This window comes from Canis lupus, chromosome 26 (genome assembly GCF_048164855.1).
Source record: "Canis lupus baileyi chromosome 26, mCanLup2.hap1, whole genome shotgun sequence".
Lineage (NCBI taxonomy): Eukaryota > Metazoa > Chordata > Mammalia > Carnivora > Canidae > Canis > Canis lupus.
This window is the reverse complement of record NC_132863.1, coordinates 33,507,784-33,531,639: the sequence shown is the minus strand read 5'-3', so window position 1 is coordinate 33,531,639 and position 23,856 is coordinate 33,507,784. Positions and strand designations below refer to the sequence as shown.

The window sequence follows — 23,856 nt, the reverse complement described above, 5'->3', positions numbered from 1 at the left end:
ACTATTTTTATCCTTAAAACGAGGAAACTGAGGCTCAGGGAGGCAAAGTTATCAGCCTACAGTCACATAGCTTGTGAATGAGAGAGCCAAGATGGAAATCCAGGTAGCCTCATTCCAAAGCCCATCTGTCTAACCATCAGGGACTGCTTCCTCTCCATATAGTTTCATACATATGAGTAATAGCTAGTCGGAAAATATGATGGAATAGAAGACTCATTACCCAATAGCAGCAAAAATAAGAAAATACTTAGGAATGAACATAACAAGAAATGTGCAGCACCATAATGCAGAGAAATATAAAACATTATGTAGGGACATAAAAGTAAAGACTTGTGTGAATGGTAATAGATACCTTCTTCTTTGAGGAATCTAACATCATAAAAATATAAATTCTTCCAAATTCTTCTAAAGTTTAATGCAATCCAAATTAAAACCTCAAAAACATTTTTTGGGATCTTAGCAAAATAATTCTTAACTTTGCTAAGAAAAATGAATATATAGAGCTGTAAAAATCCTTTTTAAAGAACAATGAGGTGGATTTTCCTTACCAGGTGTTAAAAATGTATTATAAAACTACAGTGATAGGGCACCTGGGTGGCTAAGTGGTTCAGTGTCTGCCTTTGACTCAGGTCGTGATCTGGGGATCCTGGGATCGAGTTCCGCATCAGGCTCCTTGCAGGGAGCCTGCTTCTCCCTCTGCCTATGTCTCTGCCTCTCTCTGTGTCTCTCATGAATAAATAAATAAAATCTTTAAAACAAAAATTCAGTGATCAATGATGTGGCATATTGCCTAAAGAGACAGACAAATCAGTGAAACAAATTGGAGAATTCATTCAGACTCAAGTATATATTGACACTTACTTTGTAATAATGACAACAATTTAAGTTAAGAAATTATGGATTGTACAATAAAAGATGTTGGGATAACTGTCTAGCCCTTTGGGAGAAAAATTCCTAGCTTTTATCCTAATACTAAAATATATTCCAGGAGCACCTGGGTGGCTCAGTAATGAGCCAGTCATTAAGTCTTCAGCTCAGGTCATGATTCCTGATCCCGGAGTCCTGAAATGGAGCTGTCTGGCCAGTGGGGAGCCTGATTCTCCCTCTCCTCTGTCCCCTAACCCCTGCCTAGTCCAGAGCATACACACTCTCTCAAATAAATAAAAATCTTAGTGTGTGTGTGTGTATTCCAGACATTAATGGTTTACCTATTTTTTGATTGATTAAAATGCTAGGGAAAAATATTTATATAAAAATTGGGGAATACAAAATCCTGAAAAAAAAAAACAGGCTGATTCTATCATGTAAAATTTTTAAATAGTAATGAACACCATAAACAAAATCAAAAGACAAATTGTAGCATATGACCAAGAGCCAAGGTCTCTACTGTACAAAGAGCCCTTTCATACCAATAATAGCTGAACTTAGTAGGAAAATGGGCAAAATAAGCAATTCAAATAAGAAATAACATGAATATATACTCAACCTCACTAACAATTAAAGAGCTCAACCTACAACACTGACATTTCTTTTAAACTATAAGAATTGTAATATTTAGTAACTGAAAATACTGATGGGGAGTAGGAGCATGGAGGCAAGATATGAAAGCGGCCAAGGATGCAGGGTTGGCAGCAGGGAGGATCAGAGAGAAATGCCAATGGCTGAAGAGTCTGGGTGGTGAGAGAGGCTTGGGGGCTGCTTGGGGTGTGGGCTGACAGAGCAGCCAAGACGCAGGATGGTGAGGCAGATGCTGAGCTGGTGGGCAAAGAAGACAGAAAGCAAGTGGGGAAATGGATTACATCAAGCAAAAAAGTAAATCAATTGAGCAAATAAGTAAAAATATTGAGGATGGGGCGCCTGGGTGACTCAGTGGGTTAAGCATCTGCCTTTGGCTCAAGTCATGATCCTGGAGTCCCGGGACTGAGCCCTGAGTCAGGCTCCCTGCCCAGCCAGGAGTCTGTTTCTCCTGCTCTTGCATGCTCTCTCTCAAATAAATAAATGAGATCTTTAAAAAGTATTTATTGAGGATAATAAAGAGAGCCAAGATTTTAACTGCCTAAGAAGATATTTACAAACGTAAAGGGAAGGATAGAAAGAACCCAAAGAACCCTGAGGTGTTGGATTGGAATCAGAGGAATCAATAGGAACTTGTGGTTCTATAATATGTATGCAAATAGATATGGAAATGGCTTAAAGATGAATAAATGATATGTGTGTACATGTACATATACAGATAGCTAGATAAGTACATATACACATGGATTACATCAATGATATAGATACATAGATAGGTAGACAGAAGCAATGACATCCCAGTAGCAATGAGCATACTGAGTGCCCATATTTTGGTTTTAAATATCACTGAAATAAACTGGGTCTAATCAAAGAAATGACTGATTCCAAGGCTGAGTCAGGGAAAATGCAAGATGAAAAGATTAGCCTAGAATATCCCTTTGTGCCAGAAGGTAAAGAAGTCAAAAGGGCACAGGAGATACTGCATCCTTGAAGTGGCTCCCACTGGGCAAATCTGGGACAATCTGAGCATCAAAATAAGTAATGATAGAAATGGATTATAAAATAAGGATCCATAGCTCCTGCTGATACAAATAAATGGGAGAAAGGGAAAAGGTTTTACTTACATCACAAGGCTAAAATTAGTCTAGAAGGAATGATGGGGATAGAAAATCCCCAATTGGCAACCATCACAGAGGTGGTTGATCCAGACAGGAGCCATCCATGAGGTTTGACAAGGAACAGAATACTGACATAATCTCAGACAACATACCAGTCAGTGACAAAAGGGCAATGATAAGTTTGAGGTAGAGAAACCTGGCAGGCACCAACACGACCAGCAGCCAACAATAACATCTTCAGGATGGGATGATCACTGCCATGTACCTCCCGACACAGTGGAACTGAAATTGCACAGCATCATTTCTGTGGTCTTTCTGCCCAAGAAGCATGACCTCAGTACACCTGAAAACACAGCAGGTAAATCTGGGTTGAGGGTCATCCTAGAGAATGTAAGACTCGTACGCTCTGGAACTGTGGAGGAACACAGGGGGGCAAACGGAGGAACTGTTCCATATTGGAGGAAACTGAAAGCCTGTAAGAACTAAATGCAATACATATTCTTTGAGAAGATCCTGGACCAGGAGAGAAAAGGCACATGGTTGGGACAGTTGATTTGAATGAGGTCTGTGCACTAGATGGTTATATTGGCACCAAAGCTGGTTTCTTGTTTTGGAGAGTTGCATGGAGGTTACATAGAAAAATGAATGTGGTTTGGGGAAATAAACACTGCAATGTTTAGAGATGGTAGGATATTATGTCTGCAGCTTGCCCTCCAAAGATTCAGAGAAAAAATAATGGAAAGAACATAAATGTGATAAAATGTTAACAATTTGGGAATCTGGGTGAGCCCTTTGCATTGTTCTAGCAACTTTTCTGTAAGCTTGAAATTTCAAAAATACGTACATTTTTTAATATTCAGTGTTAGTGAGAGAACAGAAAAGAAGATTCTCTGGTGATAGTATTATAATTTGGTACAACCTATCGAAAGGGCAATCTGGCAATATCTCAAAATAAGCCTTTCTGAGAGTCTAAAAACTACATAAGGAGGTATGCAGAGACTTATATGTTATAAGGATATTCAGTGCAGAGCAGATATAAGCTTGAAAAATTGGAAATAACCCAAGTCTAAGTACCTATTAGTGATTACTGAAAGAGCTCATCGCATCCACACAATGTAATTCTCAGCAACCCTGAAACAATGAAGCAAGCATCATTCAGTAGACACAGAAAGGTATTTATGATATCATTTTGGAAAAAAAATCATTTATTCATTAATTTGGTTGTTGAGCAAATATTTATTAAATCCTACTATGTACAAATTATTGGGCAAGGTATAGGTTTATAGACTAATAAAGTACAGGTTTCCCCTTTTTAACCTCAAATTCCTAGTTGAGGAGACAAACAAACAATAATTGTGATATCTTAGGCAAAAAGTATAAGCTGTGGAACAATTTTCATAGGATGCTATTTGGGAAAAAAATTCTATGTAGGGTAATGTGATAAGTACCTGAGTGGTGACAAAAAGCATGCATCATGTATTCTACTCCATTATCAGTGGCTCTCTCTGGGGAAGGAGTTAAAAAGAGGGAAATCTCACTTTCTGTAGTGTTTTGAAATTTTTACAATGAGTATGTATTGTTCATACAATCTGAGGGGGGCAGAATTCAAATATCGGTGACTCAGAAGAGATAAGCAACATAATGTTACCTGAACACAAAACAAGGGAAAGATTTGTCTTTATCTCTAAAATCAAAATGAAGCTTCACCCCAGGAGAGATTGACCTAAATTACTATTAATTGCAATTGTAGGCCTGAGTGCTTTGCCGTGTCTGCAATTTTAAAAAGTAAACAAACATCTTGTTCTCAAGATAATCCTGAACTGTTTATATTTGGTCTTCCTGAGAAAGGACGTTTTGTGACTCACCAGGGCTGGAGGGAGGCAGGGGCCTGTACAGATCTCAGGTTTGCCTGCTGCTGGGGCTTGCCTCTTACTGCTCCCCATTTTAGCCATGGAGGGTACACTCCTCTGGAGCACCTCTCTGTGCTGAAAGATCCTGGGGTCCGAGCCCTTCCTGGCCCACCTCCAACTCCAGGAAAGACAGGAGATCTTCATGGAGTGGGGGAGGGTTAGCAAATTTGGAAGTGAAAAATGATTATATCTTTCTCTTCACTCACCTCTAACTGAAATGTATCATTTCCTTCCCCTGTGAATGCTAACAACAAACCACAGTATTTGCAGTGCCCATGACTGTCACCAAGAGAAATCACAGATATTTTCATGTCACATTACTATCACTGCTGCTATCTTAAAAGATTATTTACACTTATCATTGCTTCAAAATTATGACACTAATTAGACCTGTCCCTAGCTCTTGGTATTTAGTGCATTAATAAAGAAGCACATTTATTACTGTATCAAAAATCTGTTTTTGTAATATTTTGATATTTTAATATAATTGGAATCCTTTGTAGTCTAATTCATTTTATGTATTTAGAAGGCTTGGAAGGAAGAGAGGAAGAGGTCCACAGCTCAGAAAGGTTAGGAATGTTTGACCTTGAAGATTGCAAGGGATTGAGGGTCCCAGAAGGACTTATAGATCACCCTGAAATCCTCCTGCTATGGACTAAATGAGTGTTTCCCTCTCAAATTCCTATGTTGAAGCCTAATCCCCAGTGTGATGGTATTGGAGGTGGGACCTTTCAGAGGTGATTCAGCTTGGATGACATCAATGTGGGTGGAGGCCCCATGATGGGATCTGAGCCCTTATAAAGGGATGAGAGTCCAGAGTTCTCACCAGACATGGAATCTGACTGCCAGGGCCTTGATCTTAGACTTCCCAGACTCCAGAACTATGAGAAATAAATGTTCATTGTCTAAGGCACCCAGTCTAAATACCCTACCCCTATGGAATATAATTTTAGTGGGAGGTAATGGATAATGAACAGATAAATACATAGGTAGTGAGAAGTACAATGGAGAAAGACAAGGTTGGGTGGGGGCATCAGAAACATGAAGAAGAGGGGATTGCTCTTTAAAATTGGTCATCAGGGAAGGTCTTTGAGCAAAGACCTGAAGTCAGTGAGGAAACAAGCCATGGAGATACTTGGGGATATCTGCTAGAAGAGGCTCCAGGCAGAGGGAACAGCAAGTATAAAGGCTCAGAAGCTTGAGAGAACATGTCGATTGCTGCAGCAGTATTGGTGATGGCAGTAGCACAAATGCACATGAAGTAGTGGCGGGCAGTGTCAGGAAAAGTCCTGCACTTCAGGTTACTAAATGTGGGCTCCGTGCTATGGAATTTAGGAGGGAAGTCAGGTGTGAGTGAAGGGGAGTGCTGGGGACAGGCAGGAGCAGGAGTCTGGTGCTGAGGCAGGAGCAGGAGTCTGGTGCTGAGGCTGGTACATTTGCTGGATGCTGATGACTAAGATGAGGGCAAGAAAGGTATCTGATGCCAGAGGGAGTGCATCTGTTTCCTGGGGCTGCTGTAACAAACTGCCACACCACTGGTGGCTTAAAGCAACAGAAGTTTATTCTCACAGTCCTGGAGGCCAGAAATCTGAAATCAAGGTGTCAGCAGGACAGCACTGAATCCACTCCTTGCTTCTTCCAGCTCCTAGGAGCCGCATAAAGAGACTCACGCTGGGGATGCCTGGGTGGCTCAGCGGTTGAGCTGAGCGTCTGTCTTCCACTCAGGGCCTGATCCCAGGGTCCAGGGATGGAGTCCCACATCAGGCTCCCTGCAGGGAGCCTGCTTTTCCCTCTGCCTGTGTGTGTCTCTGCCTCTCTGTGTCTCTCATGAATAAATAAATAAAATCTAAAAAAGAGAGAGACTCACTTTGCCCAGACTCCAAGCTCACCTTTGCGCTCACACTGTCCTTCACCCTGTGTCAGTTTCCCTGTGCCCCCCTCTTATAGCTGTAATTGTACCTAGGGCCCACCTAAATAAATTCCCATCTCAGAATCCTCACTCAATCATGTCTGCGAAGACCACATTTGAATAACTTCCCATGTCAGAATTCTTCACTCACTTACATCTGCAAAGACCACTTTTCCACATTAGATTCCAGGGATTAGGAGCTGACGTCATTGGAAGCCATTTTTCAGACTATCAATGGGGGCAAAAGGTGGACTACCGAGACCTGGAGAAGGGCAGTCTCACATGAGCTCCGTGTTGGCTAAAACTCAGTCTTCTTCTCACTTGACCCATGGCAGCCTAGTCCTCCTTGTCCTTCTCCCACTCCAATGGCCACTGCTTCTCAGTCCCCTCCTCTGACCCAGGGCCCTGGGACTCAGCCCTTGCCAACATGCCAGGCCACGGCATCACTCTGCCTCCATGCCAGTGGCAGCGGCCCAGACCTTGTATGGACAAACCCCATCAACTCCACTCCCTCGCAGTGTCTCCACGTGGGTGTCTGGGAAGCATTTTAACTCCCATACATCCAAACTGGACTTCTGGTCATCCCCCAACCCGCTCCACACAGTAAAACTCATCACAGTTGGTGGGGTGGGGGGTGTGATGAGGTGGAGGAGTCACCCTGGACTCCTCCCTCCCTCCACACTGCACATTTAATCCATCAGCAAGCCCTTGCTGCCTGAACCTTCCAAACACAATCCAAATTGAACATAACTCCGCTCCCACCTACCTCTGATGCCAGCTGCCCTCTTCTTTCACCTGTATTTGGCAGCAACCTCCTAACTGGTCTCCCTGCCTCCCCTCTTGAGACTTTTAGAGGCCAGATCAGAGTACTTCACTTCTCTGCCCACTTCACTGAGAGTAAAAGCCAATGTCCTATGAAGCCCTGCATGTTTTCCCTGCTATTTCCTCTCCTACCTCATGTACTAACATCTCTCTCCTCTTCTCACTCCTCTGCACCCACACTCAACTCTTCCATGAACATGCAAGGCCCATTTCTTCCTCAAGGCCTGTGAACTGACTGTTCCCCTTCCTGGAATGTTCTTCCCTCCCATATACCTTGACTAGTTCTCTTGATCCCCTAAAGTCTTTGCTCAGTGTCCACTTCCCTAAAAGGCATGCTCTGACAACCTATTAAAAATTGCAACCCACCCCTCGCCAAGATTCCCAGTTTGTCTTACTCAGCTCTGTTTTCTTCATAGCAATTACCATCCTCTGACACATATCAATTGCTTATTTTTTATGTTTACTGTTTAGTTTGAGATAGAAAGTAGAGCATTTTGTCTATTTTGTATACAGATTTATCCTTTGAGCTTAGAACAGTGTCTAGTCATAGTAGGTGCTCAATAAATGTTTGTTGAATGAATGAGAAAGTGAATCCTGGGTTGAGGGAAGGGCAGAAGTCCAGGGTGATTTCTGGGAGTCTAATTCTAAGCTCTGAGAGCCTTCCATCTCCAGAAAGGGGATAGAGCGCAGGCCAGTTGGAGCTGAGATTGGGTGTGTTGCATTTGAGGTAACCCTAAACCACAGGGCAGTTGGCTCTCTAGGACAGGAGGCTGGTGAGAGATCTGGCTGAGCAGTGGAGCTTGCTTGGCTTACCAGAGGGTCAGAAATAAATCCAGCTCCTCCCATTACTGATGATGAAACTTTGGGCAGGTTCCCTTATCCTTCTGAGCCTCAGTTTCCTCACCTATAAAATGGGGATGGTCATAGTACATCTTCCCTATGGGTCATTGAGAGTTTAAATTTGATGGCACTTGACACTGAATATGTGGCAGATGTTCCTGTCTCCTCGCCAAGGGCCAAGTGGCAGGTAGCAGAGCCCAGGAAGCCACCCTGGGAATACGGCTTACCTCCAACCCCTGTGGCCCACAGACCCTCAATGGCCTAGCCTTCCAATTCCACTCCAGAGATGTGCTGTCCAGTATGGCAGCTACTAGCCACGTGTGTCTTGAAAGTGTAAAATATGCAATGGATTTCTAAGACTTAGTATGAAAAAATAAGAATTTAAAATATCTCATTAATAAATTTTTATTTTGATTATATATTACATAATATTTTGGATATATTGGGTTATAAAGAATATGGTATTAAAATGAGCTCCACCACTTTCTTTTTTACTTTTTAATGTGAAAGAAATTACAAGAAATTTTAAAATTAGGGCACCTGGGTGGCTCAGCGGTTTAGCGCCACCTTCAGCCCATGGCGTGATCCTTCCTGGATACCCGGGATCGAGTCCCACGTCAGGCCCCCCCATGGAGCCTGCTTCTCCCTCTGCCTGTGTCTCTGCCTCTCTCTCCATCTCTCGTGAATAAATAAATAAAATATTTTTTTAAAAAGAAATTTTAAAATTATATATATATGGTTTGCCTTATGTTTCTGATGGACAGCACTGCTCTGTAGACCTCAGTTAAAATCTCTCGAGGGGTGTGTGGATGTGGGTACTATGTGGGTGTGTGCATGTGTCAGGAGATATGTGTGAGCTCCAATGTGTGTCCAAGTACACTGTGCACACATAAATGGCTATGCTGGAGCGTGCTGCAAAAGAGAGGGTGTGGGAAGAGAGTAAGTTTCAGGGACATTCCCAGGCCTGCCCATCCCTGACTGACCATAATCCATAGGAGGATAGCCTTCCATGGGAAGGAAGCTCCTTCACTTTTGTCATCCTTCAGGGGCTCATAGAAACCCTTGGGTTAGAGACTCTGAACTCCACTTTACAGATGAGAAAAGAAGACCAAGAGACATAAATGTGGATGATAGGTACACTCCATTCTACCCATACCCATGATAGCTGAGAGGCAGGTTTTGAGTGCTGAGTCTGGGGCTGGGGGAAGAAGACACATTTTTAGGGGCTGTGTCGACTTTCATATGTTCTCTTACTTAATAATCCTTACAACAGGATGGAGGGTACAGATGACGAAACTGAGGCTCAGAGAGATAAAGCAACTCACCTCACCACCATCATTCTCAGATACCATTGTCCACCCAATAGCTGCATGAACTAAGAGGATGCTGGCCTTTCCTCTACCCTCTTCCTCACATCTCACATCGACCCCACTCATCACCAGCTCCTGTGGGTCCACCAACTAGTCTTCTCTGCTCTCCTGACTAGTCCCACCCTCCCCCCCAAAGCTTCTTGGGCTCTTCCCATTCATTCTCCCCAATGCCACTAGAGGGAGCTTTTCAAATGGCAAATCAGATTTGGATTCTGCCCTCCTGCTTAAAACTCTTGGTTGGCACTCACTGTTCTGAGGATTAACACAAAAGTCCTAGTAGAGCCTCCCTAGTAGGCCTCCCAGCCTCTAGCTGCTCTGGCTCCAGCTTCTCTCTCCAGCCTTATGTCCCACCACACTCTCCCCTGATCACTCCGCTGCAGGCCCACTGGCTTTGTTCACTCCCCAAATGCACTACCATCCTTCCCCCCCATAGGGCTTCTTGCACATACTGTTCCTTCAGCTTGGGATGCTTGTCCCTTCTACTGTTGCCTAGCTACCACTGATTCATCTTTCATAGCTCAGCTTGAAGTCGTTTCCTCCGCAAAGCCTCCCTTGACATAACAGTATGACAGTAAAATGATGATGAAGATGATTTTTTGAAGTAACATTTTTAGCTCTTACCATGTGCTCAGAACATTCTAAGCACTTTATGTACATTAACTTAGACCTCACAACAAATCTACATCTGGGCATCTTAATCATCTCCAGACAGATGAAGAAACTGAAGCACAGAAAGGTTAATCAGTTGGCTCATGGTCACACAGAAATTTAGCTCTACAGCCCTCACTTCTGGCCTAAATCCCATAACATACACATTGTGCACCATGTCCCTCTCCTTCATGGCATTAATTATCAGCATCACCATAGTGAACCTTTATGGAAAACTTAGTGGTATATTCCAGGCACTGTAATAAGCATGTTATGTAGAACATTATCACTGTTGTAATTTCACATTTGTTTGCAAGATTTGGGCTGTATGACAGTTCAAGTTCACGTTCTTACTCATACCCTGTTTCATTTATATCCACAACAGAATTTGGTTAGGGACAGGAAGTCTGACAACAGTGAATGTGAAATACAAGTTAATGAACATGGCTGAAATTATGATAATTCACTGTATGTGCCTTATGGTAACATTCACTGTGCCATCTGATTACAGTCCTTAAAAAGCACATCCATATGCTTCTAGCACCTTCAAAACCAATTATAAAGGGAGAAAATTCAGACATGAGTACAACCAATTCAGCTTTCCATTTATTGGGAGGAAGAAATGAACCCACAATGTGTTCCCTGACTAGGTCTTACCAACACCAGCCTGAAGCCTTCACTCCTATTTAGTTAATTTGAGACAAAACCTCAAAATTAACTAATAAGCCAAGGCCTTTCATTTTAGCCACAAAATGCAAAAATCCCTAACATCAAGCCATGAAAGCAATGTTCCTGTTTTGATGATGAACACGATTAAATGTCAATCTCCATTTTAACATGGATTTGTTCTCCAATCAAACATGATACCTCATTTAAAGATATATTTGTCAGCAAACTGTACAAGTTTGTTACATAATTAATTCAAAATATATTGTGTGCGTTTCTTTTAAAGGAGCAAGATAAAAAGTCTCTTCCTGTATAATGATTGTATTAAACATAAACTTTGTAATACAATCTTAAATAGTATGCTGATCTAAATAATTAAATACTTTTTAACATATGCCATATGAAAGAAATGAAATAGATTTATAAATCTTCTGAGAGGGCTGGAGAGATTATTTTTACCATGAATGGGGAATGCTGAGAGGTACCCGGTAGAGGTTCAGTTGGTGTGAGGAACTCTACAGAGGGAATGTGACTGGCCATTTCACACAGCTGGTCACTTGGCAGAATTGAGGCCATAAGCCAGGTTTCCTGCCTCCCTGCCTAGACAGACAAGGTTAATCCTCAATCCCAAAACAGCACCCCTGGGAGGGTCTCTCCCACCCACTACCTATGTGCCACCACCGTCCACTCTCACTGGTCTCTCTCACATCTCTACTGGCTACATCTTTAGTCCTATGGCTCCCTCACCACCTCCTCCAGGAAGGCCTCCTGCTGCTCACCATCAGCTCTTGCTGAGTGTAGTTATTTAACTGTGTCATGGCTGGTCCTCTTATTTCCCTCCCCTACTGGACTGTGACCTCCTTCAGAGCCAGCTGGACCTCACACCTATCTGAACCCAAGAGAGGGGCTTACTATAAACAGAGGCTATGTCAGCCCTCAGCGCCTACAGGGCAGGGATCTCTCCTAAAATGGATTAATCTACTTCCTGGCAGACCAGGTCCCTGGATTCAGCAGGGCCACACAGGGGGACAAAGGCCTTGCTTAGAGCTGCAGGTGCTGGAGAGAACTTCACCTCTGGGGGCCTCTGTGTTGTCACCTGTCTGATGGGAGAGAAGTCCCCTCTGTGGCTCAGGGGGAGCCTCCAAACAGCCAGAATTGAGCATTGGTGGGTGTCCTTTCCTCCACCAAATATATCTGGGTGTGAGCTTGGCTCATGCTTTCACTACTCCATCCCCAGACCAGGCCACTAGCACCACTCACCTGGACTCCCTGTAGCCACCTGTTCCCATGTTCAGTTTACTCTGGAGCCAGAGGGATCTCAGAATGTAGGGCAGTTCATGTCACTCTTCTGCTCCCACCCCTCCTGTGGCCCCCATTTCTTTACCCAGGGCTAAACAGCCCTCATACTCTGATCCTCTGGACCTGGCCCAGACCCACGTGCCCATCCTCCCCACACCCTCACTCTCCCACCACAAAAGGCAGCAGTGGGAGTCTCCTCTGGGTTCCAGAAACATAGCAAGCTTTTCCTAAGCTCTGAGCCTCAGCACATATGGAGCACCCTTACAACCCATCTTCGAGGGCAACCCCCATGGCTCAGTGGTTTAGCACCGCCTACAGCCCAGGACGTGATCCTGGAGACCCGGGATTGGGTCCAACATCGGGCTCCCGGCATGGAGCCTGCTTCTCCCTCTGCCTGTGTGTCTGCCTCTCTCTCTCTCTCTCTCTGTGTCTCTCATGAATAAATAAATAAAATCTTAAAAAAAAATCTTTGAACAGCCAGCTACTTCCTGTCCTTCAGCCTAAAATCTCTAACCCTCAGAGAGGCCTTCCCTAACTACCCTATCTGAATTGGCCTACCTCTTCAATGCCTGAACCACAGCAACATTTGTGACCTCCATCACATGGGTCACAGTGAGTCATTAATTAATTTGCTTGCTGATTTATTGTCTGTGTCACCCACAAAGTTTTTTCCTGCTTACTGCTATTTCCCCAGTGTCTGAGACAGCGCCTGGCACATAGCAGGTGCTCAATAAATATTTGTTGAATAAATGAAAGAACAAGCAGGTAGGGATGATTGTGTGTGGAACCTATGAAGGCCTTGATCAATGTAAGGGAAGTTTAGTTATAAATAACACAAATCAGACTTACAAATAACTAGTCAGCTTGAGAAAGGGTCTCTGCAGCATGGCCTCTGCCCGACCCCACACTCCAACTCTGCAGACCCTTCTTCATCCCTACATCATCCCAGGATGAACACCCTCATTTCCACTCAGCCAAGATGGTCAAGGAACGATCAAACAACAGCAAATCATGTTTTAAAAACAGCATAGGACAAGTTGATCTCAAGAGGTGAGAAAGTGACATATATTTACCGCTCCCTCAAACACTGCTGTGCTGAAGAGATTGCCCTGTATCCTAAGCCTCCATGGCCTTAATTGGTAAAATGATAATTCTCCTGTACCAGGTTGTGAGACTGACACACCAAAATGCATGGAAACAACTCTGCACACTGCCTGGTGTGTGGCAGCCTTTGGATCCATGGCAGTCTTTCTCTAGTCCCACTTCTTCCTCATTCCCTTAGCAGTCTTTGAATTGGGAAAATTATGGAATGCAGACTGTGTCTCATGGTATTCAGAATGAATTACCGAGTTTCTGTGGGTGTCTGGCTACCTCTCGAGGCCATCAAGCATCTTAATTAATGATGATCTGAAAGGATTTGATGTTCCAGGAATAAAAAGGCATGAGGGAGCAGAGACTATTTTAAGGAACATTAATTATTTAATGGACATTATTCGTAGAAAATTGGGGCTAACTGTTAAATATAAATTTAAGGTTAGGAGCGCTATGATTATTTTAACCCTAAATCCTATTCCCTCTTGCCCATTATCAGGAAGAAGCTGAAGGTCTAGCAGAAGAAAGAAAAGATTCTCGTCTGATCTGGGCCATAGACTTGCTGTATGATCTCAGGTAGGTGACTGCTCCTCTCTAGGCCTCAATTTCATCATCTGATAGGGTCTGTACTAGATGGTCTCCCAGCTGCCTAAACAGTAACCCTCCTGGAGCCAGGATCATCTCAGGGTACTTCAGAAATTCCCCCAATAGGCTCCACTTCCAATGTTCTCATTCAGCAGGTCTGAGGTAAGCCGCAGAATCTACATTTTAACAAAGCTCAGAGTGAATCTATCTCTCCAGAGGTCTTTAGGCCACACTCTAATAAGAGAGCTGGCCATGACTCTGGGACATTCAGGGGGAACCCTTCAGAGGAGATCTGGATGTGAAAGACAGACATTCTTGTTAGCAGCCAACTTGCTGAAAGCTTGTTAAACTATGTTCAAATGAATTTGCCCAGTCTCTGATTTTCCTCATCATCAAAGTTCAAGTGGTTAATTCTGGGGTTAAAAAACAAAAATTTTCTCTTGTAATGATGTCCTAATCAGTTAATTACAGTAACTCCCTAAAGAGAGCTACCCATGGAAACTGAAGATGAAACCACACAAAATGAAGCCCTCTGCAGAAAATGAATACATATGGATGTGTCCTGAACCCACAGAGAAGCTTGAACCTGAAACCCTGGGAAGTTATCCTTCCATCCATCCTCCCACCCATCTATCAATCTATCCATCTGTCCATCCATCCACCCACCTACCTGTACATCCATCCATCTATTCATCCATCCAAAAAAATGCATGTTGAGATCCTACTATGTGCCAGGCCCCGGGATACAGATAGTAAACAAAACAACTTGGTCTGTATCAGGGGTACAGACATCAAGCAAGCAAACAAACTAAATCATGATAAACTGTTAAAAATGTTATGTAGGAATCAGGCCTCTGAAATAGAGAATAGCAGGGTGGGAGAAGAAACCTACATTGAGTGAGTAATCAAGGGAGACTTCCTTGAGGAGGGGCCATTAAAGTTGAGATATGAAAGTCGAGAAGGCACATATGAGGAGCTCTTCAAACACAAAGAACAGTAAATGCAAAGATTGTGAGTGTGAACTGCTTGTGAACCCAAAACACTCCCTAGTGCAACCTGCTCCCAAGTGGTCCAATGATCCTTTAGCTTCTGCTCACACATTAGACAACAGGGAGCTCACTGCCTCTGGGAACTTGTTCACCCCATCATTGAAGACTGATAGGTCAGAGTCCTTTCTCATATGAACCCTGCAATGTCTACTAACCAGTCCAGCTACTGACCTTAAGGCCATTCAAGTTACTCCAAGCTGGTCCACAAGATGGACAGCTCCAACAACACTGATGCCCCCAGGCAAGCCCCCTCTGCCTAAGGACCACCCTAGCTCCTCAGTGGTGACAGTGTAGGGGGTAGCCACACAGGTACAGTGTTAGTTAGGCAAGGACTGTTCAGCTCTGAGCCCTATAGAACCCCAGGCAGCTTAGTTAGTGTTCCTGAGCCTCAAGATCTTTGTGTGTAAAGCAGAGGAAATGCTCTCAATTCCTCATTTTCAGACAGATGACGTGAGAAAATGTAGCAGAGTTCCAGGCAGATAAGAACTCAGAGATTACCACCAGCGGTAGAGGAAAGTATGGTATAAGGTGAGGGAACCATCCAGCACTGTGGAAGTGACAAGGGTGCAGGGGAAACCTGGGCCTACTATGTTACCTCTTCTCAGCACACCTCTCCCAACAGGTATCCTTTCTCTTTCCTCATGCCTCTGCTGCAGCATGCCACTACTATAGCAGTAGCCCCACTGGGCTACAATTACTCCTGGGTCGGCAACCCCCACCCCCAGAATTAGCTCCTGAGAGAAGGAATGTCCACCTACCCAAAGTGTTCAAAGAATGCATTGACTTGAAGAAACCTAAAAATGAAGTATGTCCTCAAAAACTGAAACAGAATTACCATGTGATCCAGCAATTTCACTCCTGGGAATAGAGTTGAAAGCAGGGTCTCCAAGAGGTATTTGTGCACCCATGTTCACAGCGATATTATTCACAATGGCCTAGAGGTGGAAGTAACCCAAGTGTCCATTGAGAGATGAATGCATAATGAAATGTGGTCTATACACACAATGGAAAATTATTCATTCTTTAAAAATAAACAAATTATGCCACATGCTACAGCACGCATGAACCTTGAGGACACTATGCTAAGTGAAATAAGTCAGTCATGAAAAGACAACTATTGTATGATTCCCTATATATGAGGTACCTAGAACAGTCAAATTCCTAGGGGCAGAAAGCAGAAAGGTGGGGGGAGGGGGAATGGAGAATTGTTTAATGGATAGTAAGCTTCAGTTTTGTGAGATAAAAAGGGTTTTAGAGATTGGTTCTACAACAATGTGAATGTAGTTAGCACTTTTGAAGTCTGTACTTAAAAAAATGTTTAAGATGGTAAATTTTATGCCATGTGTATTTTATTCCAATTTTTTTTTTTAAATGGAGCATGACTCTAACTAGAGGCTGGGGCATGGACTGTTTGACCTAGAGTTTCTACAGTCATATGAAAACACAATAGCCCACAGTCCCAGAGCCCGACGTGACTTTTATTCATAATCAGTACTGGGAAGACGGTTCATTAAGTATCTAATGATTGATTCTAAAATTCTTATTGAAAGACCTGATATGTATACTCAGAATCAGCTTGCCCTGCAATTAACTAAAAACCACTTATGACGGGAATTCATACATAATCGCGATCAGTGGAGTCAACTTGTAAGAATATTCTAAGCATTTAATTGACTATTAAAAGAATAGCTACAGCAAGCTAATTAAATATCAAGTTAGGGAATGTGTTAATTGATATTTAATAAGGATGTCAATTGATGTCTAACTAGCCAATATGTCTCTTAAAATATGCCAATTAGATGCCTAAAGATACTTTTCAAGGGGATTAGGAATTGATTACATTGAGGATGTAATTGGTTAATTTTTTTAAAAAATTACAAATTGCAACCCTCCCTGCTGACTTTGTCTGGATCACAGAGCTACTTATGAGCAGCTTTGCCTGATCTTCTAGTTGTCTTTACACACAGATCCATAGAACTGGAGCAAACTTTTGTTGGGCTCTTGTCCAACATCTGTATAAAAATGGGGCCCAGGGAGGTTGAATGAATCCTATCCAAGTTCTCCATCAAGTCAGAGATGGGCTTTGCCTCCACTCACCATGGCCAATTTTCGGTAATCTGGTACAAAGGCTGAAGTAGAGACCTGATGCATGGAGTGTTCACCCTGCTTTATCCCTGGCCTGCCCTGAGACTCTCCTTCCACCTGGATGCCATGACAGCCGAAACCCTACACAACCCAGGCCCTTTCCTTTCCATCTGCTCCCAGTCACTGTAAGAAGTTTAATCAGGAAAGCACCGTGTCACTTGGAACCAATAGCAGTCCTCCTGCCTCCCAAATAATATCAACAATAATATTACCACTAGCCATTTTTTCACTCATCCAACAGTCACTGTGTGCCAGCTATGTGTTGTGGAAGATTTGAACTTTGGTACAGTTACTACTGCTGAGTAAACCACCCTAAGCAATTGCCATTTTATGTTCATTCTCTCTGTAGGTCAGAAATTCAAACAGGAAACATGATCAGCGTATCTCTGTTCCTCAATGTCTCAAGCCTCCGCTGAGAAGATATGAATGGCAAGGGTGATTCAGGGGCTAAAGTAGGGGAATCCAGAATCATCTAGAGGCTTCTTTACTCACACATCTGGTTCCTAGTCTGAAATAACTCAAAGGCCAGGCTCAGCTGTGATTGTCAGCCAAAATACCAATATGTAGACTCTCCATGGCTTGGGCTTGGTGGCATAGAGACCTCATAATGATCAAAACATCTTAGATGGTGACCCAGGACACCAAGGACTAACATTCCACCAGCAAGACAGAAGCTGCATGGCCTTTTATTATTTAGGGTCAGAAGTCCCACATCATTTCCACCGTACCTAGTTGAAAAACTCACCACCTAGATTCAAGGGGGAAAATATAGTCTGCAGCTATGTTTGTTTGTTAAGATTTTATTTATTCATGAGAGACACAGAATGAGAGAGAGAGAGGGGCAGAGACACAGGCAGAGGGAGAAGCAGGCTCCATGCAGGAAGCACAACGCAGGACTCGATCCAGGGACCCCAGGATCATGCGCTGGGCTGTAGGTAGCACCAAACCGCTGAGCCACCCAGGCTGCCCTGATTTGTATTTTAAGGTCATTCTAACGAGAATACAGGACAGACAGTTGGGGAAGGATGGAGGCAGAGAGAATGGTAAGGAAGCCAGGCATAACAGTGGAGAATGGAGATAAATGGGCAGATTCTAGAGACTTTTTAGAATTTAGGGACAACAGGACTTAGTGATGGATTACTTGAGGGGGAGGACCTGTCAAGGATGATTCCCCAGTTCCTGCCTAGAATACTGAGGAGAGAGTAGCACCATATTCTATGATGGGAAACACTGGAATTGAAGGGAGGCAGGGGAGGGTTAGGAGAGACAAATTTTGGTAGGGAAGGGTGAGTTTTGGAGGAGTTGAGTCTGTGGTGTCAGGGATATCCAGGGAGAGCTACAAAGTCTTCCATGAAAAATGCAAAGTCTTCCATGAAAAATGCAGGCTTCGAGCTCAAAAGACAGGTGTGATCTAGGGACAGGAGGGAACCAAAGCCATAGGCATGGTGGCTGGTATCACCTAAAACCAAGCCTTGAACCACTCCAACGTGTAGAGGTCAAGCTGATGAGGAAGAACACAAAGATCCATGAGGGAGCAGCCAGAGAGACAAGAGGAAAACCAGGGAGAGATGGAGTCACAGAGCCCAGAGCATTGGGCTCTGCATTGTTCACGATGCAGGGAGTGGTCAGCTGTGTCAGAAGCCACTGAGAGATCAGAAAGATGAGGGTCCTTCTTGAGAAGGGGGGATAGGATGTCAACACAGATGGCCAGACACTGAACTCTGGGTTCTTTTTTGTTTCCATGTGGCACGGCCTTCACAAATTGGCCCTGACAATCAAAATCTCAGCAGGATCAGATCTAAGTCCCAACAAAGGTGATTCCAAAGCCCACCCAGGAAAATCAATCAGTGGAAGTAAGCCTGAAATGTTCTGTAAAATGAGAGTACTCAGAGAGGGATGTGATAAAACATAATGGCGCACCCAAAGGTCCTCTCTGAGAGTGGTCTGAATTTCATTCCTGCAGCAGGTCTGCCCCACTGCACATGTCCTCCCAGGATGGAGGGAGAGTGCGACAGGGGGAAGAGGCAGTCTGAGACAGTGGCCTGGGTGAGCAAGTCACTTCACCTTGCCAATCTTTGGCTTCCATAATAATTCCAAGTCTGTGGCATCTTAGATAGTCAAACTTGACTTTTAGATAGTCAAGCTTCAAATTCTGATTTTTACTAGCTGGATGTCCTTGAGCAGATTTCTTAGCCTTTCAGAAGAAAGCTGGAAAATACATGTGAAGTCAATTTGTCCACCACTTAGGTCACAGAGTTGGAGGGGAAATAGAAGGTTGGCTTCTGTTTGCCCAACGTCAACTGAAGATCCCAAAATGGGGGCAAAGAACCTAACATTTAGGATCAGTCAGCAAAAAGACTGACTCCTCTCACTTTCAACTAGAAGGGAAAACCATCAGCAGCCACTCCAGCCTGTTGTTGGAGATGCTTATTCAGTTACCAATAACAACAGTTACCATGGAGATGGGCGGTCCAGCCTGCCAGCCTGGAATGATTCTCAGGCCAGGACTGGATTAGCCATATCCACACCCTTTCCAAACCAAAGAGGCAGTCTGAGCCCTAGCTCTCTCTCTCTCAGTTACATTATTGGGGAGTTCTTCTGCTTTATTTTTCTGTCTTCTTCCTGTCAGAAGGTCTCACTATTTGAAAACTGACTGGGATATATGGCAAAGGTGTGGAAAGTCTCATGGATTGTGCAGTCACTAAGTCTTTATAAAGTCAGAGGACAGCTTATATTGATGTTGGGGGGGGAGGGGTTGTCACAGAAAGTAGATGAAGCAGCTATGGGTGTTCAGGGCTGTAGCAAGATCTGTGGGAATCCAGGACTGTTTCCGGAACCCTTGGAAGTCTGTTCTGGGATTAAACTCCACAAGAAGCCAGAGGAAGACAGGAGTGTTTCCAGAGGTAGTACCTCGATGGGCAGCTGAGAACGTGCCCCAAGAGGAATAGTGATGCCCATACTTGAAGGGCAAGTATCACAAGAGCTTCTCTCCAAGTACTTAAAAGTCACTCTGGAGAAAAGGAGCCAAATCAGAAAATAAACCAAAATTCTAGTGGTAAAAAGTACCACAGATGAGCTCTCTTCACAACAAAGAAATCAAAACTTCAAAGGGGGATGGGCTTATCCATGGCAACCTTAATCTCATACCTAGCAATCTCTACTCCCAATCTGGGTTCTTCCCATCACTACACAGATCTGGGTTGTTCCTGGAATGTTACTTAACATGAGCTGAGCTTCCCAACAATGAGGGCACCATCTATGGACTAGTTGTCCTGAGAGGTGGTCAGGGCTATATGACCTTGGAGTTTCATCTTTTCTCAACTCTAGATTCTTTAGTGAGGGGAGGCATCCTGGTTTAAACTGGAGCAGACCATACCAAACTCCACCACCGTGGGTCCTTCTGCTGTTTTTCCTCCACTCCCAGACTGGGGTTCCAAATGGGAGGGCAAGTGATTTCTCAGCTTATATACAAAGAAATGACCAGAATTACTTTACATGGCATCATCTAACCAAGTTCTATGCCCAACAGCCTGTATGAGGCCAGGCCCAGAGGGCTTCTTGAAGATCTATGAAAGAGTATCCCGCATGCCTCTGAAAGATAGAAGTAGGGAATGCCTTCCCCAAAGTCCCAACGGGAAAAAGAAGCAAGCCAGTGGCAGCCTTAACAACTCCTATGGTCTGAAGTCAAATTTAAGAGTGTGTAATAAAGATCTGACCTGGGCACCATCTTGTGTACCATTAGCTTCCAGAGACATGAACTTGGGAATATTTCCTAACATCCCTGGAGCCTGGTTCCCACAAGTGAACAACCAGATATTCACACATGCTAATAAAGCAGATCTGTAATGAGTACTAAGAAGCCAATGCAAGAAAGCACACCATACAATGCTGGTAATAACTGCTGGTTACCAATTTGCTTCAAAATGATGAAAGAAGAGGGGTACCTGCTGGCTCAGTTGGTAGAACATGTGACTCTTGATCTTGGGGTTGTGGGTTGGGGTTGTGGGTTAGGGTTGTGGGTTCCGGCTTGTGGGTTCGAACCTCATGTTGGGTGTAGGGATTACTTAAAAATAAAAAATCTTTTTAAAAAAATTGATGGAGGGGGAGACTCAGGAGGGAGAAGAGATGAAACATGATAGACCTTGAGTTGGTAATTAAAACTGAAGTCAGGGATACCTGGGTGGCGCAGCGGTTTGGCGCCTGCCTTTGGCCCAGGGCGCGATCTTGGAGAACTGGGATCGAGTCCCACGTCGGGCGCCCGGTGCATGGAGCCTGCTTCTCTCTCTGCCTGTGTCTCTGCCTCTCTCTCTCTCTCTCTGTGACTATCATAAATAAATAAATAATAATAAAAATGTTTAAAACTGAAGTCAGCAAGGACAGAGTTATCTTCCTAATAATACTACACTGTCATTACCTTTCCCCTTCTCTCTCATGAGGGTACTGTGGAATTTTCCAGAGGTTGCAAGGCATGCAATTGGACAACCGTTAAATGTACAAGCAGATCTGAGAAGCAACCCAGTGCCTATTTAAGTCAGACATTCAAAGGATTTGCAAAATGTAAAACAATGCCTCTCTTCTTATTAATTTTTTTGTTTGGAAAAAATAGTTTATTTTTTATTAAAAACTTATTTAACAGCCATTAGGACTGCTATCATTAAAAAAATTATAAGTGAAAACCACAAGTGTTGGCATGGATGTGGAGAAACTGGAACACTTGTGCTTTGCTGGAGGGGGGGGGATGTAAAATGGTGCAGTCACTGTGGGAAAACAGTATAGTCAATCCTTAAAAAATCCTTAAAACATGGGGTTACCATTTGACCCACCAATTCCACTTCTGGGTATATACACAAACAAACTGAAAGCAGGGTCTCAGGGTGCCTGGGTGGCTCAGTCGGTTAAGTGTCTCAGGTCATGATCCCAGGATCCTGGGATAGAGCTCTGCATCAAGCTCCCTCTCCCACTGCCACTCACCTGCTTGTGCTCTCTCTCAAACAAATAGATCCAAAAACAAAAACAAAACAAACAGAAAAGCAGGGTCTCAAGGAGATATTTGTGCACCCATGTTGGTAGCACTACTGTTCACAATAGCCAAATGATGAAAACAACCCAAATGGTCATCCAGGGATGAATGGATAAACAATATGTGGTCTATATATATGATGGCATATTATTCAGTCTTAAAAAGGAAGGAAACCCTGATATATGCTACAACATGATATATGTTATAACATGAACATTGAAGACAAGGTGATTAAAGACACTAAGTGATTAAAGATGGGCAAAAAAGGACAAATATATAGGATTACACTCATATGAAGCACCGACTGTAATAAAATTCATAGAGCCAGAAAGAAGAATGGTGGTTCCCAGGGGCTGGGGATGGTGAGAATGGGGAGTTAGTGTTTAATGGGGACAGAGTTTTAGAATGGGATGACAAAAACATTCTAGAAATGAATGGTAGTGATGGTTGCACAATACTATGAATGTACTTAATACCTCTGGGCTATACACTGAAAACTGGTTAAAACTGTAAATTTTGGATACATTTTACCACAAAATGACAAAATAAAATAAGGTAAAATCTAATGGACAATGTATAACTGTCATCTAAAAGCTTATATAGTAGAGGAATGCTTAGGTGGCTCAGCGGTAAACATCTGCCTTCAGCTCAAGGCGTGATCTTAGAGTCCCGGGATCAAGTTCCACCCTGGGCTTCCTGCGAGGAACCTACTTTTCCCTCTGCCTACATCTCTGCCTCTCTCTGTGTGTGTCTTATGAGCGAATGAATAGAATCTTTAAAAAAAATAAAAATAAAAAAATAAAAAATAAAAGCTTAGAGTAGAAATAAATTATCAAGGACAAAAGTTATTTGTGTTGACCTGTAATGACATTATTATTTTTAAATGAGTTAATATTTTTAAAGTCTGAGTTTTAATGTTGAATGCAGAAAATATTAATAGATGCAAGCCACAGAAACAAAAGCTCTTAAAGGTCCTCAAAAATTGTTAAGAGTATAAAATGAGACCAAAAAGTTTGAGAATGTCTGTGCATGATATTATCTCTCTATTTTGCATAGGTTTTTAATTTTCCATATTAAAAAATTTTATTTTAAAAAGAACAGTAATTGACTATTTTCTTTGCTGTTTGGGCAAACTGTTTAACCTTGATGGGCCTCAGTATTCTCATCCGTCAAGGGGGTAGAGAAGTCCAAAGCATGACTCCATGAATCCAATCTAACTCCACACAGACACAGGGGCTGCTGCCCCCACCCCCGCCCCCTTGTTCTACAGACATGTGAGCCTCTCCAGCTTGAGGAAGAAGGAGTGTGGTCTTGTGTTAATCAGATCCCATTAATTTTTCAAAGTAGACAACAGCCCACTTACTCATCTCCCATAGAGCCTCATCCATAATTGATCCTGAGCTGCACTTATCCAAATAGATGGAGGAGATGCCCGGGGCATGTGGGGCTCTGGGAGGGTTTTCTGCTGATGAGCCTATCTTCCGAATTAATGGCTGTAGGAAGAAGGCACTCACAGCCATGGCCTGTTCTAACAAAAGGGGGCTGACACCTTTCCTTCAGTCAAGAGTGACAAGGAAGACAGAAAGAAACTACTCCCTAAATGCTCTGAAGGATTGTTCTGAGGTTACTTCTATGTATAAACCAGCTTGAGGGGATTGGTCTGAGATAGCTTTGTGGAAAACTCAGGTTCATACAGACTTCAGCCAAGTCTGGACCTCAAACCCCTTTGATAGTGGCCTCTACTTGAGGCCATACCCCTTTGCCCCATCCTCACTCCAGAATAAATGCCAACTGGATTGCAGATTTAATGTTTTTTAAATAATTAATCAGTTTAAAATGCTTAAAGAGTTGTCTTTAAAAATGGAAAT

The 23,856-nt window shown here is 43.3% G+C and overlaps 1 long non-coding RNA gene across 1 annotated transcript in view; it reads right to left on the bottom strand.

The window, feature by feature from the left end:
* The window catches only part of LOC140618495 (uncharacterized), a 123,697-nt gene that overhangs the window by 32,545 nt on the left and 67,296 nt on the right, over positions 1–23,856 (bottom strand). The window lies entirely within an intron of this gene.